Source organism: Polypterus senegalus, unplaced genomic scaffold, assembly GCF_016835505.1.
Source record: "Polypterus senegalus isolate Bchr_013 unplaced genomic scaffold, ASM1683550v1 scaffold_5409, whole genome shotgun sequence".
NCBI lineage: Eukaryota > Metazoa > Chordata > Cladistia > Polypteriformes > Polypteridae > Polypterus > Polypterus senegalus.
Genome location: NW_024380265.1, coordinates 5,001 through 28,355, shown reverse-complemented (window position 1 = coordinate 28,355; position 23,355 = coordinate 5,001). Strand labels below are relative to the sequence as shown.

At 36.8% G+C, this 23,355-nt stretch overlaps 1 long non-coding RNA gene across 1 annotated transcript in view; it reads left to right on the top strand.

Moving 5' to 3' along the window:
- The first annotated feature begins 216 nt into the window (after positions 1-216).
- Positions 217-23,355, top strand: part of LOC120520111 — a 24,971-nt gene continuing 1,832 nt past the window's right edge. The window contains exon 1 of the long non-coding RNA XR_005631767.1: positions 217-291. This is a non-coding gene — a long non-coding RNA (uncharacterized LOC120520111). The remainder of the gene's footprint in view (positions 292-23,355) is intronic.

The following is a 23,355-nucleotide window of genomic DNA, read 5'->3' as shown; positions in this document are numbered from 1 at the left end:
ATTTCACTTTCACTTTAGGCTTGCCAGAATTTTAATGGTTTTGGGTCAGGATTATTAATCATGTTGCTTCTACTGAATTCAAGTTTTTTTCTCTGAACTTTTCCCCAAGTAGAGACATTTTTGTCTCTCAAAAGAAATGTCAAATTGTTTGAGTATGTAACAGTGTGTTTAATGACATGTGAAAATTAATTATCCTCTTCTTTGTAAATATTTTAGGATTGCCAGTGACAATTTGGGCATGAAGATAAAAGAACAAAACCGACTCCTAACAATTGTTACTACAGAGAAAGAGTAAGTGTGCAATTGAAAACAAAACACAACTAATTAGTTTATGATCAAAGATAAAATTAAATGCTAATTTCCAGTGTGAGTCATAGAACCAACAAAAAAAGTAGTCCGAAATCAACAAAATAGATGTATTGTCAAAGGTGTCAACAGCATATAAACAGTTTTATTTGATGTTAATAGTTTATAGTTTAATAAATTGTGTTTTTTGTTGATGTAGCAGTAACAAGTTAACATTTTTACTTTACCTCTTTTAAAACAAGAAGATATGTCTTCACCATAAGTTGTAATATTTTCCATTACTGTGTAGATCGGCGGTCCCCAACTCTGGTCCTGGAGGGCCCCAGTGGCTGTAGGTTTTCATTCTAACTCTTCTCTTAACTAGTGACCTGTTTTTGCTGCTAATTTACTTCTTTGGAATTTATTTTATTTGACTTGCTATTGAAAACTCGGATCTCCTTAATTGTTTCTTTTTTTTAATTAATTAGCAGCCAAACAATAATGAGCTACAAAATGAGCCAAAACATGATCAGGAAACTGTGTACATCATTCAGTACCTGAGAATTAAGAAAGGTGAAGGTCTCAGGAATGTTAATCTGCTCAGGTCCCCAAAACATTTTAACTGTGCTCTTAGAAAAGAGAAAAATCAACAATATCAGAAATGTCTGCTATTGCACAATGAGAGCCATGGAATTGAAGAATGGGTTTAATTAACAACAAGACTTGGCTCCTAATTAAGAAACTGGTTGGAGTGGAAATTGGTTGGAGTTTGAGGCCCTGACTTAGTTGGTCTTCTGTTAGCTCACTCACATCACATTAAGCAATTGAGTGGAATGATGAAGAAATTCAGGGGAACACATCTTAAAAAACAAGTCAATTAAAATAAATGCAAAAGGAGTTAATAAGCAGCAAAAACACATCTCTAATTAAGAAAAGGGGGAGAATGAAAACCATCAGCCACTGGCTCCCTCCAGGACCGGAGTTGGAGACCCCTGGGATAGATAATACACTATTACTGGGATAGATAGATAGATAGATAGTAAAGTAATTAAGTGTTAAAAATGCATATTTTTCCAGTAGCTTTTAATGTTAAGCAAGACATAACAAAAATAATCAAGTGGGAAATATGACTGAAAAATTGACCAAAAATAAATTAGTGTTAGATATGTAAAAAATAAAAGTTTGATACTTAAGAAGCAAGAAAAATTTTGATATGTGAAAGTCAATTTCAGTGTGCTAATAAATAAGAAAATAAATAATCTGTCGTTTTGACAATTTTAGAGGAGAATTTTTTAAACAAATACGAGCACAAGTTTTGGGATGCTAAATAAGAAAAGAATCAAGTAATGTAATGTATAAACAATGCTTGGCAAAAGCGTTTGTTGAAAAAAAAAAATTGTTTACTTTTAAATTTAACCACTCATATTTTTTCCTCAATTTTCTGTGATCTTGGGCATCCTCATGGGAAAGACCTATTCTTCTTTAGACATTTGTTATCACTTCCATCCATGTCTTGTACTGACTCCCTATTGGTTTCATATCCTCACCATCTGCTTTACCGTGCATCTCTCCACACCATAATTCTCTGTCTTTCACGCCACTTGCCTAAAGCACCTCAGCCTGTTTTTCCTCGGCACATGATAAATGCATGTTTAAATAAATGTAAAGTTAATCCTTTCCCTCAAATCTGTACTCATGTTCCTGTCTCTGTCTGACTCTGATTCCATTTCTGTCTTTTTGATCCACCATCTTTGTCAGTGTCTCACTCCCATTTATTTCTTCTTGTTCTTGTTTGTTACACAGATGCTTTTATCCAAGGCGATTTAAAAATCGTATACATCCAATACTGCTCACTGGTTGGAAAGTACAAAATTCAAAGCAGCACAGAAAACAGTTTCAAGTAAAACAAAATAAATTATTAATTGTTAATGTGAAGAAAGAAGTCTTTTAATGAAATTTGGGCAGTAGTACAGGAAGCAGCAGAGAACAACAAGCACCCATTGCTTTGTGGTGCAGTTGATTTGATTTAAACACCCACTGTTCTAATAATAAATTACAAAATATGTCAAATATCCACCTTCAGTTCTTTGTAAATACTGGCAAACGCGTTTTGTTTTGTGTGGCAGTGAAGTGTGTGAACTGGTGTCTTGTGCATCTAAGAGTTTTGGCAGTCAGTTTTGCCTACTTGTTATTTTAATTAATAATATAATTCAATGATCAAGAGTCAAACTTACTAAAAACGAGGACAGACTACAGCTGGGCTGGTTCTCAAGTTAGATTATGTGCCAGAAAGCGTAAGTACTCTTGTCTTCTAGGAAGAACACACTAATTAAAGCTAATTACCACCATTCCTTTTTGCACACAGCAGCTCCCAAAACCACATAGGAATTTGAAAATATAAATGGTGTGCAAAAATGGCAAAGTGCAGTTTTTTTGTAACCACAGTAGTTAAAATGACTCCCAAAACCAGAAAGGAATCTAATAATATAAAGGCTATACAAAAAAATGGCAGTGTAGCTTTTTCTGACCACAATAGTTAATCCATCCATTCATTTTCTAAACCATGTTAATCCAATTGTAGCTTTTGTCTTGGCACCATCGGATGTAAGGCACAAACCAATTCTTGTTTGGAGGATCAGGCCATCCCAGGGACCAGTCTCACACACCGCACTCTCAGTAGTAGTGTTGATGTACTAGATGAAAAGCAGAATCAAAAGCGGAGGGGCTGCTGGCCCAGTTCTCACCTCCATTTCACCCTGAACAAGTAACTTAAACTACCTGTCTTCCCACTATAAATACAGAGATTTCAGAAAGTATTCAGCATTATTTTTAATGCATCTAAAAGAAACGTATGTGTGTTTTGTTTATTTGATATAAAGAGAGTGAAATGGTATAGTTAACTCATCAGGAAATCTCCATAAAAAAATGATAAAATATCACATATTGGCTAAATACTACATGGCTTCTGGTAGCATAATAATCATTTCACAACTATTTATATATCACTTTGAAATTCAAAAAGCATACAGTATATAGTAGATTCAGAAAGTGTTCAGACCCCTTCACATTCTGTGTGTTTTAGATTAGTTTTAAGTGAATATATGTGCCATTTTTGTCCATCAATCTATACTCATTAACCCATGATAACAAAGTGAAAACGTTTTCAGAAAGGATTGCAAATTTATTAAAAATCAAAACCTGATATCTCTCTTATTCATATGAATATTCAAACCCTTAATTAAGTACTTTGTAGGAGCTGCTTTGGCAGCAATTACAGCATCAAGTCTTCTTGGTTAAGTAACTGTAAAGCTTTGCACATATGGATTTCGGCAGTGTATTCCATTCTTGCTAGCAGATGTTTTTCAAGATTCCTTAAATTGGAAAAGAAGTGCCTGTAAACTGCCATATTTCTCCACAGATGTTTTATGGGGTTTGTGTCTGGGCATTGGCTGGACCACTCACAGATAGTCAGAGGCGTGTGCCAAAGCCAATCCAGCATTGTCTTGACTGTAGGTCGCATGCACTCTGGAGTTGGTATTTAGCTGTAGTTATCCTTATCTTAGTTCTGACCAGTGTCCCTGTCCCTGCTGAGAAAGCATTCCCATAGCATGATGCTACCACCATCATGCTTCACCACAGGGATGATATTCAACTGGTGATGAGCAGTGCTTGGTCTTTGCCAGATACAGTGCTTCACAAAAAGTTCTATTTTTGGTTCACAAACCAGAGAATATTTTTCCTTGCTCAGAGTTTTTAAATTTGTGTTGTTTGGCAAATTCTAAACCTTCTGTCATATGCTCCTGATTGATGGAGTTCTGCTGAGATGGTCTCCCTTCTGACAGGTTCACCCTCTCAGCAGAGAAATTCTTACTTGGTCCATCTCAGAAATTCCCTTCTTGCCCAGGTACTCTGTTTGGCTGGATAACCAACACTAGAAAGAATTCTGGTGGTTCCAAACTTCTTCCATTTCAAAGTAATTGAGGCTACTGTGCTTCTAGGGACACTTTTAAGCTTTGCAAGTGGTTTAATCCCTTTGCCATTACCTGTGCCTTACCACAGTTTGATCACAGAGGTCTACAGAGGGTTCCCTGGACTTTATGGCTTGGTTTTTGTCATATACACCAGTGTTAATTTTGACAATACATTTTGATTTAGTTTTACACTTAGTCTGATAAATTGTATTTTAGTTTTAGTTACATTTTAGTCATTTAATTATTGTTAGTCAAGTTTTAGTGGACAAAAAGTAAAGCAACCAGTTAACTAAAAACATACAGTGCATCTTTGCAACCTAAACAGAAATTGAAGTTTAATGCAGATTATCCCATGAGGACATGGGTAGTATTTGTAAACTAAAGTGTTAGTATAAAAATGTAGATACAGCAAGATAGATAGATACTTTATTCATCCCTAGAGGAAATTCACTTGTATTGTTACAGTTTTAAGTCATAAATAACATTGCCAGCCCTGATTAATCCTGTTACAGAGTGTGTGAATGAGAGAGTTGTCAGAGGATGCACAGAGTATAGTTGGCAAAGTTAAATGAGTTTAAATCAAGAGTTCCCAAACTTTTTCGGCAGCAGACCCCTTTAGCAAAAACTTTTAAAACCGTTGACCCCCTAGTCATTTACTTTACTTACTCAAATTAATACATTTGTACAGTATTCAATATTAAATATTTCATTAGATATCAAACTTTTCATTTTAATCACTTGTAATTAATGATTGAAAAAGATAAAAGGACTACGGAATATGGCATTATCTTGTGCAACATTTAATATCAAAACCTGCACTAACGAAAATTAAAGCAAAAAAATACGAGCTGAGGTTTTTTTACATTTTTGACTTTAATGAAATAAATATGTAAATTCAAAATAAGTATAAATAGTCCAAGCTGTACTGTCTGCATTTCTTTTTTTGGTTCTGTCATATTATTATCTGAAGAAATAAAAACTTTTATTAACAAACAATTTCGACAGCCCCTGTGATAAAAATAAACAATAAAGTATGTACTTACTTGAAACAGATTTTTGTTCAAACTCAAATAAATAAACTGTGTCCTTTAATTTTCTTTTTATACTGCTGCTCCTTAATAAATAATTATATTTAAAGTTCAAATCACAAATAAGTACATGTCACATCAAACGAACTAATTTCTAGTGTTTTATGAAAGCATGGCCGTACAAGACTGATAGATTCTGCTAATATGAAATATCCATTGTCTCGTCCCACTGCGAGGAAGTCCGGACATGAAACGGTTTTCATGTCCGCACTTGCTGATGTGTTCGATAAGACAATGCACAGACATGTTTGTGTTACATGTATTTTCATGCATTCTTACGTGTGACTCTTTTAATGACACATTTTACCTTTTCGTTCACAAGTTTGGTATGTAATGTGTTTTTATCAAAAAAGTGTTTTTTTTTTAATTATTTTACTTCTTAATTAGGTACGTATTGGAATCATAGATATTGTGAAGTAACAAACAAATAGCAGTAGTAAGGGGGTCTATTTTTGCTGTCATCGACCCCCAAATTTTTTTATTGAAACTATCGACCCATAGAAAGTTCAAATCGACCCCAGGGGGTTGATATCGACCACTTTGGGAACTCTTGGTTTAAATACTTGATATCAACAGTATAGAGTAACAGGGGTGTGGAAGAGAGTGCAGGCAGTGTGGACTGGGTGGAGAAGAGTGCCAGGACTGATTTGATGGGTACCAGCAAGAGTGAAAGGGATGTCTACAAGATGGTTGTAAGACCAGCTATGTTATATGGGTTGGAGATGATGGCACTGACCAAATAACAGGAGACAGTGTTGGGCGTGTCAGAGTTTAAGATGTTAAGATTTACATTGGGCGTGACAAGGATGGACAGGATTAGAAACAAGTACATTAGAGAGTCAGCTCAGGTTGGACAGTTGGGAGACAAAGTCAGAGAGGCGAGATTGCGTTGGTTTGGACCTGTGCAAAGGAGATGCTGGGCATATTGGGAGAAGGATGTTAAGGATGGATCTGCCAGACAAGAGGAGAAGAGGAAGGTCTAAGATAAGGTTTATGGATGCAGTGAGAGAGGGCATGCAGGTGAGGAGTGTAACAGAACAAGATGATAAGAACAGGAAAAAGATCCGCTATGGTGAACCCTAACGGGAGCAGCCTAGAGAAAAAGAAGAATATCTAATTATGGTATAATGCATTTTTATTTGCTTAGATTTTCAGAATGAATCATGTCAATTTTATGTGTAATTTGCCTAAGTATTTCACCTTTATCTGTAGACATGAAGATTTAATGTTTGCCTGTTCAGATACGTCGAAAAATTGAACAATTTCTGTGAGGTGTGCTTACTTTTTCACAAGCTTGTAGTTAAACAAAGCCTGAGGGGAGAGAAATAGTGCAGTATTAATTAATATGGGAAAATAAGTCTTTTCTTAACATACGTTAACTCACTTTTTCATCAGGTGATCTGTAACATACATATGATTTTACTGTTTGTAGTTTCTTGGCTGTAACAGATATAAAAAAGAAACTGATGTGTCTAATGAAAACTGAACTTTTTTTAAGTCAGATATTCATGAGCTTGAACAATTTGCAAAGGAAGACCGAGAGAAAATTCCAGCTAACAAGTACAAGAAGCTTATAGATCGCTACAAAAAAAAGTTTGAAATTTATACTGGAGTCAGGCCAGTCAACGCAGCCTTATGGGCATTCATGAAAATGTTTTTCAAGTGCTAGATATTCCCTTAATTAATTTTATAATTTATTTTACCTGATTGATTATTCATATGTTTTCTTTTGACACTTGTGTTTTAACCTAATAAAAGAGAAAAGAGGGTATGGAAGGAAAGCATATTCTGAGGAGAGGAGGCAAGCAACTTACTCTTTCATTTATTTTTTTTTATTGGTCTCTCTTTTTTGAGATGTACTAATTAAAAGCTGATGTGTTGGATATACTTGGCCAGCATTTCTGGTTTCTTGTGACAAAAATTGCCCTGGCATAATTATAAATACTATAGTATGTTTATGAGATACTCAGGCCTTCTTTCAAATTTGATTTCCATATATTTACACTTACTTATTTATTTGAGGGATGTTAACAATTAATCATTGTTCAATTAACTTATGTGAAGAGTTTACACCAAATAATGTTATTGATTATACAATTAGTTGAAATTTGTATTGGAATATTTAATTGCCTTGCTCCATTGAAAACAATGACATAGACTTACTTGTTCTTCATTTAAATAGGCACATAAGGGAAATATTTAAACTACATGTCAGGTACTTTTACATCCAGCAGCAGATCTGACAGCTTCAGCAAACTGTGCAGTAATGTGCTGAAGTACTAAAGTAGTACATCTGCTGTGCATAACCACATACAAAATAAGTATGCCAGTTGTGAGGTCACATTGCAGCACCTGCCATATCAGCAGCACTCGTAAAGAAAAACCATAATAAGCAGCGGTCAGAAACAGTTGCAGAGACTATGTACAGTACAATGATAGAACCAGACATGTTACCAGTGAGCATGGTTGACTTTAAAGGTTTTTGGCAGCCATTTGGTTATTATGAGCCAGAGAACCACATTCCATCTAGAGTCACAATTCGACAGCCATGTAGAAAAACATTTTATCGACAAGACATAAGAGCTGAAAATCCAACTAGCCACAGTCAATAAGCTTGTACTCTTACCCATTTTTTTAGATTATGTTAACAACTAATAGTTATATCACTCTAATGTGCCACTACAAAGATGAAGATATAAATTAAATTAATGGTACTGTAGACACAGCATTTTTCTAGGCAGGCATGCAGCTCATAGCCCTGTCATAAAAGTTAACTGCCTCTGTGTAGACTTGGGAGTCACAGACAAAATGGTTGTGTGTATTTATGCTAATGAACAGAGTACTGCAACCACTAATTCACTCACCCCATGATGCAGGCCTCCGGTGGAATGTTTCGCTCATGCAGCGCAGCTCTTAGCCAATGATGGATTTACTATTTGTCTTAAACTTGGCACCAGACTATCTGGGCATATCCTGAACATTGGTGCAATCAGAATGGCTGGTCTTGACTGCCACCCTGACAGTTAACAAGCTGCTTGTGCAACTGACTACAAGGCATATAGATATGCTTTTATTCCTGAACAATAATGAATAAAACACTGTTCAGCTAGGAATGAGACAGTGTATAACCCTTTTTCTTTAACTTTTAAAGAAATTCTTATACACATAATACAGTACATAACTAGAATCTTTTCTGTTATTTCTGTATTATTAAGCCTGGTATAAATGTATTGATGTGTTGATTATGAAATGTGACCACGGTTTACAAAAACAGGGTCTTATTTGTCATAAACTTTCTATAAATCCTATACCAACACCAACCACCCATGTAATGCTACTGGATTACTACAAAAAGATTGCAGAGAAATTTCTTTTGACTTGATAATTATGTTGGATGGACATGAAAACAATGAATGAAAAAAAGACATTAGTTATGAATGATACCAAACTGGAATTGAAGGTTGAAGTGAAATAATTAGGTGAACTTTACAAGCATTAGTTATTTAAAACAAAAGTGTCAGAAAATATGACAACATGAATAGTGACTGTTGAAGAGAAAAAGATGACTGGCTTAGAAAATCAATGTAAACCTCTTCTGAATAAATTAGTAGATTTGGAGGAGCAAAAGGAAAAAATCTATTAGAAAGCTTAGAATAAGTAAATGTGTGAAATGATATTGTAATACTTACTTGTCCATGTTCTCCAGTGTTTTGTATCAAATCTAAAAATAATCAGAAAAAAATCATGAGTTATTCCATACCAACAAGAAAGGGAAGGGAGTAATTCTTGTTTAGAAAAAAGTAGACCTTATTCTTCCCAAACTTTTTCTTTGATGACCACTGAAAATAAGGTTGCACATAATGATATTACGCACTGACTGCTAACTGTAGGCATCTGTTATGGCTTATATTTCCAGCTAAGCTGGTGGTATTGGTTGAAAAAACATCCACACATACAACTTCCTGCAGAGGAGGTGAAAACTAAAAAAGACTTTCTCCTCAGTTTATTAAAAAATTAATTGGATGTCGTAAGAAAAATGTAAGTAACTTTGCTACATCCTTGTAAAGTTTTAAAGATTTTTATGAGCAGTATATTGTACATGTCATAGGTGTCCTTAATCATTTGTTCTAATCCATCATTTATTTTAATTATCCACCTGTCTGCGATTGCTATTACAGTTTTTGACTGTTATATTGTACTCCTTTTTTGTTTTGCATCACTATGTTTTATAATTACTACTTTTATTACCTTTTTTATTTGTCTTTTCTTAGCCTTAACCCATCTTTCTGCTCCTTTTGTACAGCTCTGTCACTCACCTGATAACAATTATATTTGCTAATAATACTTAATCGTATCTCTTGTAGTGTTTTCATTTTTCTTCTTTTTCTGCTTTCTTCTCTCTCTCTGTCTCAAATACAAGGGAAGAACTAATCTGACTGTTAACAAAAGTAATGAATTTTAGTAATCCAAAGTAAGAAGATACTGTGTACTTTTAATTTTTATCCTCTTGACTGCCTTACTACGAGTATATATGAGATTTAGCAACTGATATTTCAGCAGCTCACCATTTTTCACCATTTTTAAGGGAATCTGTGCATTTTAGGCATGTCATGATTGGTTGCATTTCAAAGGAGAGGAATTTTGAGCTCTTTGATTTTAGCTTTATTTGGGGAAGCAGAATTTTGGGTGGTTGAGAATGAAAGATAGTCATATTCATCTTCTTCTGTGTTTTGATTGTCATCCTGAAACTTTACTGGTGTCAGGGGTTGACAGTGGAAAATGTCAGATTTTCCATGAAGGTAGGAAAGAGTAAAAAAAAAAAAAAAAAATGTAGTTTTCTTTTTCTAGCTTGAAATGTTACCTCTAAAACAGAAAGATGTATAATATTCATTCGTTAACTTTCCTCATTTGGAATCTTAAGGGTTTTACTCAAGAACACAAGAGGAAAAAGATGTCAGCCTTCTGAGTTCAAATATAACATTTTTGCAGAAAATCCTCTAGAATATTAATGGTCAGCTTTGATTGAAATGAGGTTGGGCTCGCCAAGTTAATTCACACTGACAAATTAAGAAGACTAGAAGACTGAAATGTTTCATATACAAATCCATTAACTTCTTCGCTATTGAGAGAACATTGGGATCCTGAAGGGCTCTTCAATATTGTGGGTGGGGCGATGTGCATACTGAAATTACTTCTGGCTAGTGAATATAGCTCAAGGGGATCAGGCACTTTTTTTATAATTTAATTGCAAAATTACTATTTCATTTGGGAGTTTTAAAAAAATCATTGTGTCAATAGAAGCAGCCATTTTTGTATCATCTGAAAAGAGCAGACCAATGGTATCTCTGGTTTAGTATTAAGCCTGGTGGAGGAAATCAAATCCCAAGAATCAACACAGTACTTATGAGACAGGCTGGCCATGCCACATTCACATGCCAACGGACAGGTGGTGTATATGAGTTTCAATGCTGGAAATTACATGTTAATGCCCTATGAATTTGGAGCTACAAGTAGAATAGTTCAGAGAAAGCAAAACTACCTGAATTGTCCAAGTTGTGATGTAAAGAGGACCTTTCACACTTGTTAATTGTATAAAATAAGAAAATCTAACCAAGTCGGCCAGAAATTGAATTGCATACATATTTAATCAATTTTACCTTTAATTACTTTTTTTGCAGACCAAGTAGTAAATTAACAACAATCTCATGTTTCTCTGAATAGTCCAACCATAAACTCACATGAATGGACTAAAGTGGGAAGGTGAATTTTTAAAAAACAGACTTCCAAGTAATCCAATAGCATGTTAACACAGTAGTAGCTTTCACTGCTACATTGATTCTTGTGATTTTTATTTTTCCACAAATACAACATCACCAGGTTAGTATTGAGCAACCAAATGTGCTCAAAATTGTATTTAAAAATGTTTAATGTCACAGGCAGACAAGAAAGATGGTAGAGTCTACATGTCTAATATTGATTGGAAGAGATGACAATATCCTCCAGCCTCCTTTTAGAAGAGAAAATGACCACCGTGGATATCACACACACAGGTGCACAAGTCCAAGACCACACAATAACATCACCAGCTTTAACTAGTTCTGTAACAACTGAGGATTTGCTCAGTGCACATTTTTGGATAGTTTTTCAAGACATTCTTTGTATATGTTCAGTTTAAAAAGAAGCAATGATGCCACAGATGGCAACCACAGCTGAAGCCGATTTATCTACTCTACATGTGAGATATGAAAAGGTAAGTGCTGTGTTCCCTTTTAAAATTTGATCATCACTGCATAAAGTTTTCTTTTGGTATGCAAAGCAAGACTTCACATTATTTGCAGCAATATTGTGGGGGACTCTTGTTGTTGTTCTTCTTTTTTTCTTCTTCATCCAGGTTCAAAGTTAAAAATATTACTTTGCAAATTTTATAGCAACTGGCCCTATTTGCAGTGTAGTCAGGATTATTGCTTCTACTTTGCCACAGTGACTCAAGACTTCACATGTGTTATAATTCCATGCTTCCTTAGTATTCTTATTTTTAAAGCATGCGATGTGTAGTACTTTACAAGGATCAACGTGCAAGTATACAGTAAATGCTAGTGGTCATATAGCCTGACGAAAGTATGGGGCTTCCAGTTCTGGTTGAAATGCTAGAAATTGTATAAACAGCTTCATGTCTAAACTGCTTCTTGTTTTGTTGTTTTTAGGTGACAAATAAAGGGATTGTTGTTCAGTCTGCACTGCTATGGCAGCTGTAATTTGATATAGGTTATGTTCCCTTTTAAGTCATTTTAGATTTGAGTTGTACCACTGAGCCTTCTACTTTAATTCACTCTATTTATCTTGAACTTCAGTTTTAATTTGTAAGACAGTACCTTCTCTGTGAAGTTCACATGTTCTCCTTTACTCACAGTGCATTTTTATATAGTTGTGATTATTTACACAGAAAAGAGTGATCACATGCATTAGGTTTGATTGATTTTTGTAAATAGTGCGAGAGTTTAAATACACGGATAAATCACACCTTAGGTAAACCTTATGAGAATTTGCTTAATGTATTTATCAGCTGTTTCCACATTTTACAGCAAACATAAAACAGCAGTAAAGACAATTGTTTTATAAAACTAGCACCAAGTGCTCAAACACTGAGGTTGGGGCCTTAAAACTTAAGATTGCCATTTTCATATATTGAGTGCATATAAAAAGTATTCACCCTTTGCAAATTCTCATATTTTATTGTTATACAACATTGCATCAACATAGATTTATTTGGCGTTTTTGACATTGACTAACAGAAAAAGTATTACAAATATAAGAAGCAAAATCATTGATCACGCAAGTTTTCACCTTCTTTGAATCAGTATTTAGTAGGCGTACTTTTGACAGTCATAAGAGTCTTGAGTATGTGTGGATAGATATTTGTTTTCTATCAGCTTTGCACATCTTGACGCTGCTGTTTTTTCCAGTTCTTCTTTGAGAAACTGCTCAAGCTCTGACAGGTTATATGGGTAAGTGAATAGTTGCATTGACCACTCCAAGACTTAAACATTGTTGTTTTTCAGCCATTACTGTTTAGCTTTGACTTCATGTTTGAGGTTGTTGTCTTGCTTGAAAACAACTCTTCTCCCAAGGCAGAGGTTTATTGCAAACTGCATCGGGTTTTCCTCCAGGATTTCACTGTATATTGTTGCATTCATTTTAACCTCATAAGCCTTCCAGGGCCAGCTGCAGAAAAGCATCCCCATAGCATGATGCAGCCACTACCCTGTTTCACCGTGGGTATGGTGTGTTTTTCATAATGTACAGTGTTCAAACATCGCTTTGGTGTGATGGCCGAAAAGTTCAATTTTGGTCTCATTATACAATGGAACATTCTTCCAGCTGCTTTCAGAGACTCCAATGTGGATTGTGTGTATTTTTAGCAGTGTCTTTCTCTTTGCCACTCTCCCATAAAGCCGCTACTGGTAAAACACCCAGACAATAGTTGTCGTCACAGTCGCTCAAGTCTCATCACTGTAATTTATAACTCCTTCAGAGCTCTCGTTGGTCTTTTGTTGGCCTCTCCTCTCATCTCCTTTTTGCACAACCACTTAGTTTGTGTATACAACCAGCTCTAAGCAGATTTACTGGTGTTTCATCCTCTTTCCATTTCATCATGATTGATTTAAGTGGATTCCAAGGAATATTCAGTGACTTAGATGATTTCATTGTCTCCATTCTCTGATTTGTACTTTTCATGGACACATAATTGCATAAGTTAGGCCACCACACTGACTCACCACAAGTACCTTCTACATATGGTTAGGTTAATTTATACTACAATCAATTAAAACCCCAGGCAGGTAATTTCCTTTAAACTAATTCTGTGAATTCTAAAACCAATTGTCTGCACCAGTGATGATCAGGTGTGTCGTTTTAATACTTATGCAATCAATTATTTTGTGTTTTATATTTGTAACTAATTTAGCCCACTGATCTGTCTTTATTTTGACATTAAAAACTCTTTATCTGTTGATAAGTGTCATAAAAGACAAATAAAATACATGTTGCATAATAATAAAATGTGATAACTTCTTAAAGGATGAATACTTCTTATTATAGTATATATATATATATATGTGTGTGTGTGTGTGTGTGTGTGTGTGTGTGTGTGTGTATGTATATATACACTCACCTAAAGGATTATTAGGAACACCATACTAATACGGTGTTTGATGCCCAATTGGCACTAAGGGGCCTAAAGTGTGCCAAGAAAACATCCATTACACCACCACCACCAGCCTGCACAGTGGTAACAAGGCATGATGGATCCATGTTCTCATTTTGTTTACACCAAATTCTGACTCTACCATTTGAATGTCTCAACAGAATATATATATGTATGTGTATGTATATATCAATGATATCGTGATTTAACCACGCCCGGGGCCAGAAATAAAAGACAAAGCGTAGGACAGCTGCTGTACCGGCTTTTAAATATAAGAAGCGCAACGCGAGATACAGATCATGCAGCGCAGCAGCACCAAGCCAGCAGCTGATCGAGCAAATAAGAGGCAAAAAAAAAACTGTATTTGTTTCCTATTGTATCACTGTTTAAGAGGGGGTTGCAGAGAAGCGACCGCGTCTCCTTGGGGTGCGTTCAACCTCCCCCTCTTCACAACACGAGCGGCAGAGACAAGTGGCTGGCCATGTAGCACAGGCCTTGGGGGTTGACAAGTGAAGCGAACAGGGGCAAACCCACTATAAATAATCATTTTTCTTTTGTACATTTACAGATTTTACTAATATGCTGGCCGCAACTAGGGGTTGGCACCAGGAGTGCTTGTCCCCCTAGTGTGTGTGTGTATATATATATTTATATTTATTTATTTATTTGTTTGTATACAGTGTGTATATATATATATATATATATATATATATACACACACACACAGTGCTTCCGGAAAGTATTCACAGCGCATCACTTTTTCCACATTTTGTTATGTTACAGCCTTATTCCAAAATGGATAAAATTCATTTTTTTCCTCAGAATTCTACACACAAAACCCATAATGACAAAGTGAAAAAAGTTTACTTAAGATTTTTGCATATTTATTAAAAATAAAAAAAATTGAAAAAGCACATGTACATAAGTATTCACAGCCTTTGCCATGAAGCTCAAAATTGAGCTCAGGTGCATCCTGTTTTCCCTGATCATCCTGGAGATTGGAGTCCACCTGTGGTAAATTCAGTTGATTGGACATGATTTGGAAAGGCACACACCTGTCTATATAAAGTCCCACAGTTGACAGTTCATGTCAGAGCACAAACCAAGCATGAAGTCAAAGGAATTGTCTGTAGACCTCCGAGATAGGATTGTCTCGAGGCACAAATCTAAGGGAAGGTTACAGAAAAATTTCTGCAGCCATATCACCCTGTAGCCCTAGACTGGTTGCCCACAGAAGCTAAGCAGGGTTGAGCCTGGTCAGTACCTGAATGGGAGACCTTCTGGGAAAAACTAGGTTGCTGCTGGAAGAGGTGTTAGTGAGGCCAGCAGGGGGTGCTCACCCTGTGGTCTGTGTGGGTCCTAATGCCCCAGTATAGTGATGGGGACGCTATACTGTAAAAAAAGCACCGTCTTTCGGATGAGACGTTAAACCGAGGTCCTGACTCTCTGTGGTCATTAAAAATCCCAGGATGTCTTTCGGAAAGAGTAGGGGTGTTACCCCGGCATCCTGGCCAGATTTGCCCATTGGCCTCTGACCGTCATGGCCTCCTAATCATCCCCATACACTGATTGGCTTCATCACTCTGTCTCCTCTCCACCAGTAAGCTGGTGTGTGGTGGGCGTTCTGGCGCACTATGGCTGCCGTCGCATCATCCAGGTGGATGCTGCACACTGGTGGTGGTTGAGGAGATCCCCCCCTTGTATGTAAAGCGCTTTGAGTGCCTTGAAAAGCTATATAAATGTAATAAATTATTATTATTATTAAGGTCCCAATGAGCACAGTGGCCTCCATAATCCATAAATAGAAGAAGTTCGAAAACACCAGGACTCTTCCTAGAGCTGGCCGGCCATCTAAACTGAGCGATCGGGGGAGAAGGGCCTTTTCAGGGAGATGACCAAGAACCCGATGATCACTATGTCAGAGCTCCAGAGGTCCTCTGTGGAGAGAGGAGAACCTTCCAGAAGGACAACCATCTCTGCAGCAGTCCCCCAATCAAGCTTGTATGGTAGAGTGACCATACGGAAGCCACTCCTTAGTAAAAGGCACATGGCAGCCTGCCTGGATTTTGCCAAAAGGCACCTGAAGGACTCTCAGAACATGAGAAACAAAATCCTCTGGTCTGATGAGACAAAGATTGAACTCTTTGGTGTGAATGCCAGGCGTCACGTTTGGAGTAAACCTGGCACCGCTCATCATCAGGCCAATACCATCCCTACAGTGAAGTATGGTGGTGGCAGCATCATGCTGTGGGGATGTTTTTCAGCGGCAGGAACTGGGAGACTAGTCAGGATAAAGGGAAAGATGACTGCAGCAATGTACAGATACATCCAGGATGAAAACCTGTCTCCAGAGCGCTCTTGACCTCAGACTGGGCGACGGTTTATCTTTCAGCAGGACAACGACCCAAAGCACAAAGCCAAGATATCAAAGGAGTGGCTATAGTACAACTCTGTGAATGTCCTTGAGCCAGAGCCCAGACTTGAATCCGATTGAACATCATTGGAGAGATCTTAAAATGGCTGTGCACCGACGCTTCCCATCCAGCCTGATGGAGCTTGAGAGGTGCTGCAAAGAGGAATGGGCGAAACTGGCCAAGGATAGGTGTGCCAAGCTTGTGGCATCATATTCAAAAAGACTTGAGGCTGTAATTGCTGCCAAAGGTGCATCGACAAAGTATTGAGCAAAGGCTGTGAATACTTATGTACATGAGATTTCTCAGTTTTTTTATTTTTAATAAATTTGCAAAAACCTGAAGTAGATTTTTTTCACGTTGTCATTATGGGGTGTTGTGTGTAGAATTCTGGGGAAAAAAATGAATTTAATCCATTTTGGAATAAGGCTGTAACATAACAAAATGTGTAAAAAGTGATGCGCTGTGAATACTTTCTGGATGCACTTTATATACACGCATATATAAATGATGTTTTGTATCCTAATCTTGTTGAGCACTTTAAGGATGGCAAAGGTACTCTTTAAAAAGTGTGCACTGGTTTTACAGTCTACATTTTTAGGCAGTCATATTATTATTATATGCATTTATGTAAGGTGTTTTATTTTCTCTCAAAAATATTTTCTAATGCCTTGTTGTAATCACATTATTTTGCTAAGAAAAGATAAAAGTCCCCTCAGATTTTTAGAAAACGTTTGCACAACATATACAAAAGTAGTCCAAGAATGGTGCACACAAAATTTATTTAAGACATCCAAAAACCATAGCATCAGTAAATATTGTTGATCAAAGGAAATATTCTTCTTGGATAGTATTAATGTGATGACTATTTTGAAAAATAATGCTCTTTTTTTGTAAATATACTTTATTTTAATCATCAGCAAGGTAAGTTTTTTATTTAACCTTGCATTTCCTTTGTTTAAAACTATGGAGCCTTTGGGTAAGAACATAATTAAGACATGAAGTGTCAAGGTTTTGCATCACTGTCTAAACTAGATAGGCAACTTCTGCTGTGCATGACAAATATATTGCTAGTTTTACCTAGTGGTTGTCATTCCAGAGTTTCAGATGCTGTTTAAACACACTGCATGTTAAAATTAAAGTTTAGACAGATCATTACTGTTCAGATTGTTTTGCCTTTTTGGGGTCTAAATAAAGCATTACTTTTCTTATAGAGTATGTACTTATAATAAGTAGGTCATAGTTATCCAGAAAAAATTTTTATAATAAAAGCAACAAAATCTAGGTAGCAATTTTCTTATTTAAGAGGGGCAAATGACAATTTTGCCTTGATGGCTTATATCATTTGTTTCACAGTTGTGACACATTCCATGCATCATTCACTGTGATCAAAAATGTCTCAAGAGCATCTCTGTCACAGAATCTGTCCTCCTTCTTCTTGTGAATTTCTAAATGAGAGAATGAGCTGCAGTCATTCTAAGCCTGACATTGTATTCAATTTGATGGGTTTGGTTCTCATAATGCGCAAACACATTTGGCAGTATTGATGTTTTATTAAAGTGTCATGAGTTCATGAAGTCATGAAGAACACAATATTGTGTATGAGATTATTAATGACAGACTCCAAGTGGGGTGCAGGCTTTCAGGCAAACACAAGGACAAGAATGACACTTTAGTCATCAATTATAAGCGGTTATTATAAGCCTATACATTCTTTATTAATTATACTGTTACCAATAATCAAGCTTCATTAAAAACAACAAGCTTCTAGAAATATGTTATTCCTATGCAATAATTTTAATATGTTAAAATGCAAATGATATTTTATGATGTGTATTTAATAGTTCCCAAAAAATGTTAGTGAATTAAAAGCATTAATACAAACTATATTGCTTGCATATTTTATAAATATTTATATTTTACATGCTAGTCGTTTTTCTGAATATATCTAAATCATCCCATTTTGAATTACAACACACAAGTCTCAACTTCTCCATATTGAATGAAGCTAGAAGCTTTATTTTATCGTAATCAGGGAACAGTACAGATGCCCTTGTATGCCGGCAAGTTAGTGTCATTGTTAGAAAGATGGCGGTACAACAGTAATAAGCAAATGAATATGATAAGGAGATGTGACTGAAGTGTTTAAAATTATGAATGGAATTACTGCAGTGGATTGAGACTGTGACTTTAAAATTAGTCCAGCCAGAACACAGGGATGTAGTTGGAAACTTGTTCAGGTTAAATTTCGCACAAATATTAGGACGTTTTTTCTTTATACAAAGAACCATAGACAGAAGGAATAAATGCCCAAGTAGTGTGGTAGACAGCAGGACCTTAGGGACTTTCTAAACTCGACTTGATATTATTTTGGAAGAAATAAATGGATAGGACTGGCAAGCTTTGTTGGACTGAATGGCCTGTTCTCGTCTGGATTGTTCTAATATTCTGGAGGTGTAGAGACATTAAAGTTGTGCTTTCACCATGGAAAGTATCATGACTGGTGGTATTACAGTTTGGTAATGGTGGCATTACTGTTTTAGCATAAATCTTCATAGAACAAAAAGGCCTTTCAGCAAGTTGGGTCACAAGAGCTGACATAGCATTACTTAGCTGTAATTTACCTTGTTTGTTATAAGTTAGTGGCCATCCAGAAAGGTTTCTTGTTATTATTAAAGAACATTTGGATGATAAGGACAGCATGAACGTTGGATGGAATTTAATGATTGGACCGGTTTTATTTCTGCAGTGTTCTCTACAGTTGTTGATAAGTCACAATTACTTCTAAAAGATGTCAGCAGTAGACTGTATTGTATACTTTATAATACCTCCTTAAATTGATGCACATTCCTGCAGCTAATATCTGCTTCAAAATGTATTAGAAGTGTTTTTAACCTGACATGAATTATTGTAGAATAATGATAACATACCACTGCCTGTACCAATTTAATATTGTTAACATAATTAAATATTTATTAATACCTGCTTATAATGGATACCTAAACTACCACCGTAATGTTACAATGACAAGTTAAATACATACCGGTATTTAATATTTAAGTAGAATATGTTATTTATTTATTTTTGTAGGTACATCTAATATGTCATGTGATCTTTTAAGCTGCTTAATCCAGACCAGAGTCACAAGGGTGCAGGATCCTGTTCCAGCCAGCATAAGGGCACACAGCAGGAACAAATCCTAGACTGGACGCCAGTCCATCACAGGATCACCACACACACACCAAACGCTGATTAAAGCCAGTTTTGCCACCATTTCACCTAACCTGCATGTCTATGGACAGTGTGAGGAAACCGTAGCACCCAGAGGAAATCCATGTAGACATGGGAAAAACATGCAAACTCCAAGCATGGAGTACCTAGGTTGCGAACCCTGGTCTCCTTATTGTGAAGCAGCAACCATCTTACCACCCAAAATCTAATATGTAAAACTAAATTTGTGTTTGTGTGTTTATTTGGTCAGTATGAAAATCCACACTGTTGATTTTGTAGACATCCCCCGTTTGTATTGAGGAGGACCTTATGCTATGTTTTGTTTTGAAATTTGACCATACCTGCATTTTAATAGGGAAGAGTCCCAAGAAGGCATTTTGAGGACTTGCCTCGGGAATCCAAAGTTGCTTCCCACAGTGGACTTATTCAGTACAATTTTAATTTGGGGAAAAATATTTTAATCTAATAAAATATATGTATGTAGTGATTGCACATACACTTTATTTACAGTAACTCCAGGCTGCACAAGTTAACCACCTATTTACAAATAGTGAAGACTGAACTTCATGAAATTAGCTTGTCCATGAGTTCATTGAAATTTCTGATATGTTTAGAAATTTGACCAAGTGCGAAATGCATTGAAGTCGGTGGGAAGAAGGAAATGAACTAATGTTATGTATATTTTAGTTGTATTTTAAGTGTCCCTTAGGGCTAAGAATTTGCCTGCCATCTATGCTGAAACAATTCTTGTGGTCAAAATGTGACCTGAGCAGTTTGAGACAGTAGTGCAAACCACTGTGCTAGCCGTCCTCAAACAACAAAGATGGAACAATAAACACAAGCAAAATAGAGCAAATACCCATAAACTAGCAATAAGTTACATTTCTATATTGTGACATGTGAGTCCCTGTCTTGCACCCCAAAACATGAGACTGAGTCTCGGTACTTTAGCAAAACCAACTTTATTCCACTTGAAGCAGGAACAGCACAGTTATTTATCGTAGCGGGATCTACCATTCCCTAAAAACAGACACGGCAATCAGGCAGGGTTGTGGCCAGGTTAGTGGCCAAATAATAGAGGTCCTTTTATTTATAATGTTCCTTGCATCACCCATCGACAATGGCACTTATACCGCAACCGCGGTCAGCTCGGATTTGCTTTTGTGACGAGCCACTGCAGAGTTGGGAGCCTGCGGTTGCCCTGGTGATGGATAAGCTGTCTTCCCAAGACGCGACGATAGTGCTTAGTGATAGATGCTCTTTGCCGTGTCCTGCCGTTTTGTCCCAAAAGAGTTTAGGAAACCTTAAAAAAAATTAAGGGAATGCTTAAATCACACATCAGATCTCAATGATCAAAATATTCAAGTGGAAAATCTTTACTGAGTAATACTGTGTAACTTGTTGAGAACAAAATAATGTTACAACGGTTCATGGAAACCAGAAATACCAACCCATTGAGGGTTGAGTTCAACATCAAACTGCAAATCAAAATCGAAAATTGAAAAAACAGGCTGATCCATCTTGTGTGAATTTCATCAAGGCAACGCATAATGTGACTCAATAGTATGTATGGCCCCCACATGCCTGTGTGCAATTCTGACAATGTCTGGTCATGCTGCTAATGACTTGGATCAGTGAATCACTGAGCTCCTGCACAGTCTGTGGCGCTACTTGAGAGTGTTGGATGCACCGTTACATAACGTCCCACAGGTTCTCAATTGGATTCAGGTCTGGGGAACGCACAGGCTACTCAATGGCATTGATGCCTTCATCATCCAGGAACTACCTGGCCACATGAGGCTGGGCATTGTCCTACACCAGGAGGAACCCAGGGCTCACTACACCAGTGTAAGATCTGACAGTGGCTTTGAGGGTTTCATCCTGTACCTAACAGCAGTCAGGATACCATTGCCTACAATGTGGAGGTCTGCAGGACTCTTCAAGGATATGCCTCCCCAGACCATCACTGACCTACCGCCAAACCAGTCATGGTTGATGATGTTACATCATCATAACGTTCACCACCAGACTTTTTCACGTCTGTCACACGTGCTCAATATGAAACTACTCACATTTGTGAAGAGAATGGGGCTCCAATGGCGGAGCTGTCAATTATGTTATTCTCTGGAAAATGCCAATCAAGCCTCATGGTGATGGTCTGGGAGCACAGGTCTCACTGGAAGATATTGGGCCCTCATGCCACCCTCATGAAGTCTGTTTCTGACAGTTTGGTCAGAAACATGCACACCAGTAGCCAGCTGAAGGTCATTTTGTAGGGCTCTGGCAGTGTTCCTCCTGCTCTTCCTCACACAAAGGAGCAGATACCGTTAAGCTGCTGGGCTGATGCCCTTCTACAGCACTTTCCTTGTGTAATGTCCCATCTCCTTGTATCTCCTCCACACTCTCGAGACCATGCAGTGGGACATGGCAAACCTTGCAGTGGCACATATGTGCCATCCTAGAGGAGCTGGACTACCTGTGCAACACAATTCAACTGCATGTACTACCTCAGGCTACCAGTAGTGACAAGGACACTAGTAAAATGAAAAACTAGAGAAGAATCAGTCAGGAAGGATGAGGAGAGTGCAATTCTCTGTGGCCACCACCTGCAAAACCATTCAATTTTTGGGTGATATCTTACTATTGCCTCTCCAGTACACCATTTGTCACTTTTATTTTCACCAAAGAGGGTGAAGTTGATTCACAGTCATTTATGCTTCCCAAATGTACAGATTGATATCCCTGATGCTTAACTGACTTTGTGTTAGATTGTAATAATTAAGTGTTACCTTTTTTTTTTTTGAGCAGTGTATTTATTATTGCGCTTACAGAGTTCCAGTATGTGGGTTACTGATTGGCCATCCAATGAAGAAGGGAGCAGATGCTGATATTCCAATCCCCGCAGCCAGAGTCCATATAACGGAAAGGAGGATGGGCCAAATGAATGCATAAAATACCATAAACCCTGTGAACTAACAATAGTAACAAGTTTTATTACTGTTTCCAAGACATTTCTATCGTGTTGATGGAAGAAAAAAGTGTAACGAATCTGCATAGATACTGTAGATCTGACAGAACTGGCATTTATTTTGTATATCAAGCACATCTTTTTGTAGTTCAAACTTCATTTTTTTGTTTCAATTCTATTGTTACATCAGAAAGGTAGAAATCCTTGCAAATAGTAAAAAAATATTTTGTCGTTATTATTATTTGACAGGTTCTCCATTTCATGTGTTTTCTGACTCTGGAATGAGGAGGTCGAGCTCTTAACGGTTTGTTTTGAGTAGGCATTACGCATTATGGCTGATTGAGTATTCTTTTGAACCGCTATCCCAGAGAGCATATGATATAAGAGATCACCATTATATACAATGAAGATACATGGCACAATGAATCTGTGCAGAACAACAAAGTATTTTCATTATATTCTCATTATACTCAGTCAATGTACCCCTCAAATAAAAATACAGGTTTTTTTTTTCTTTTTTAAACGCATGTTGGGTGCAAATGCTGGAGTAGAGGAACCACCCATGCCAGAAGCAGTTCAGGCAGCAACTTAAATGTGAGGTGAAATATGCTTACAGTTTTGTGTTGTCATGCTAGCCACACAAAGCATTATGCAGCTGTGGGGAAAAAATGTTTGTCTAAACCTGCCACACAGCGAA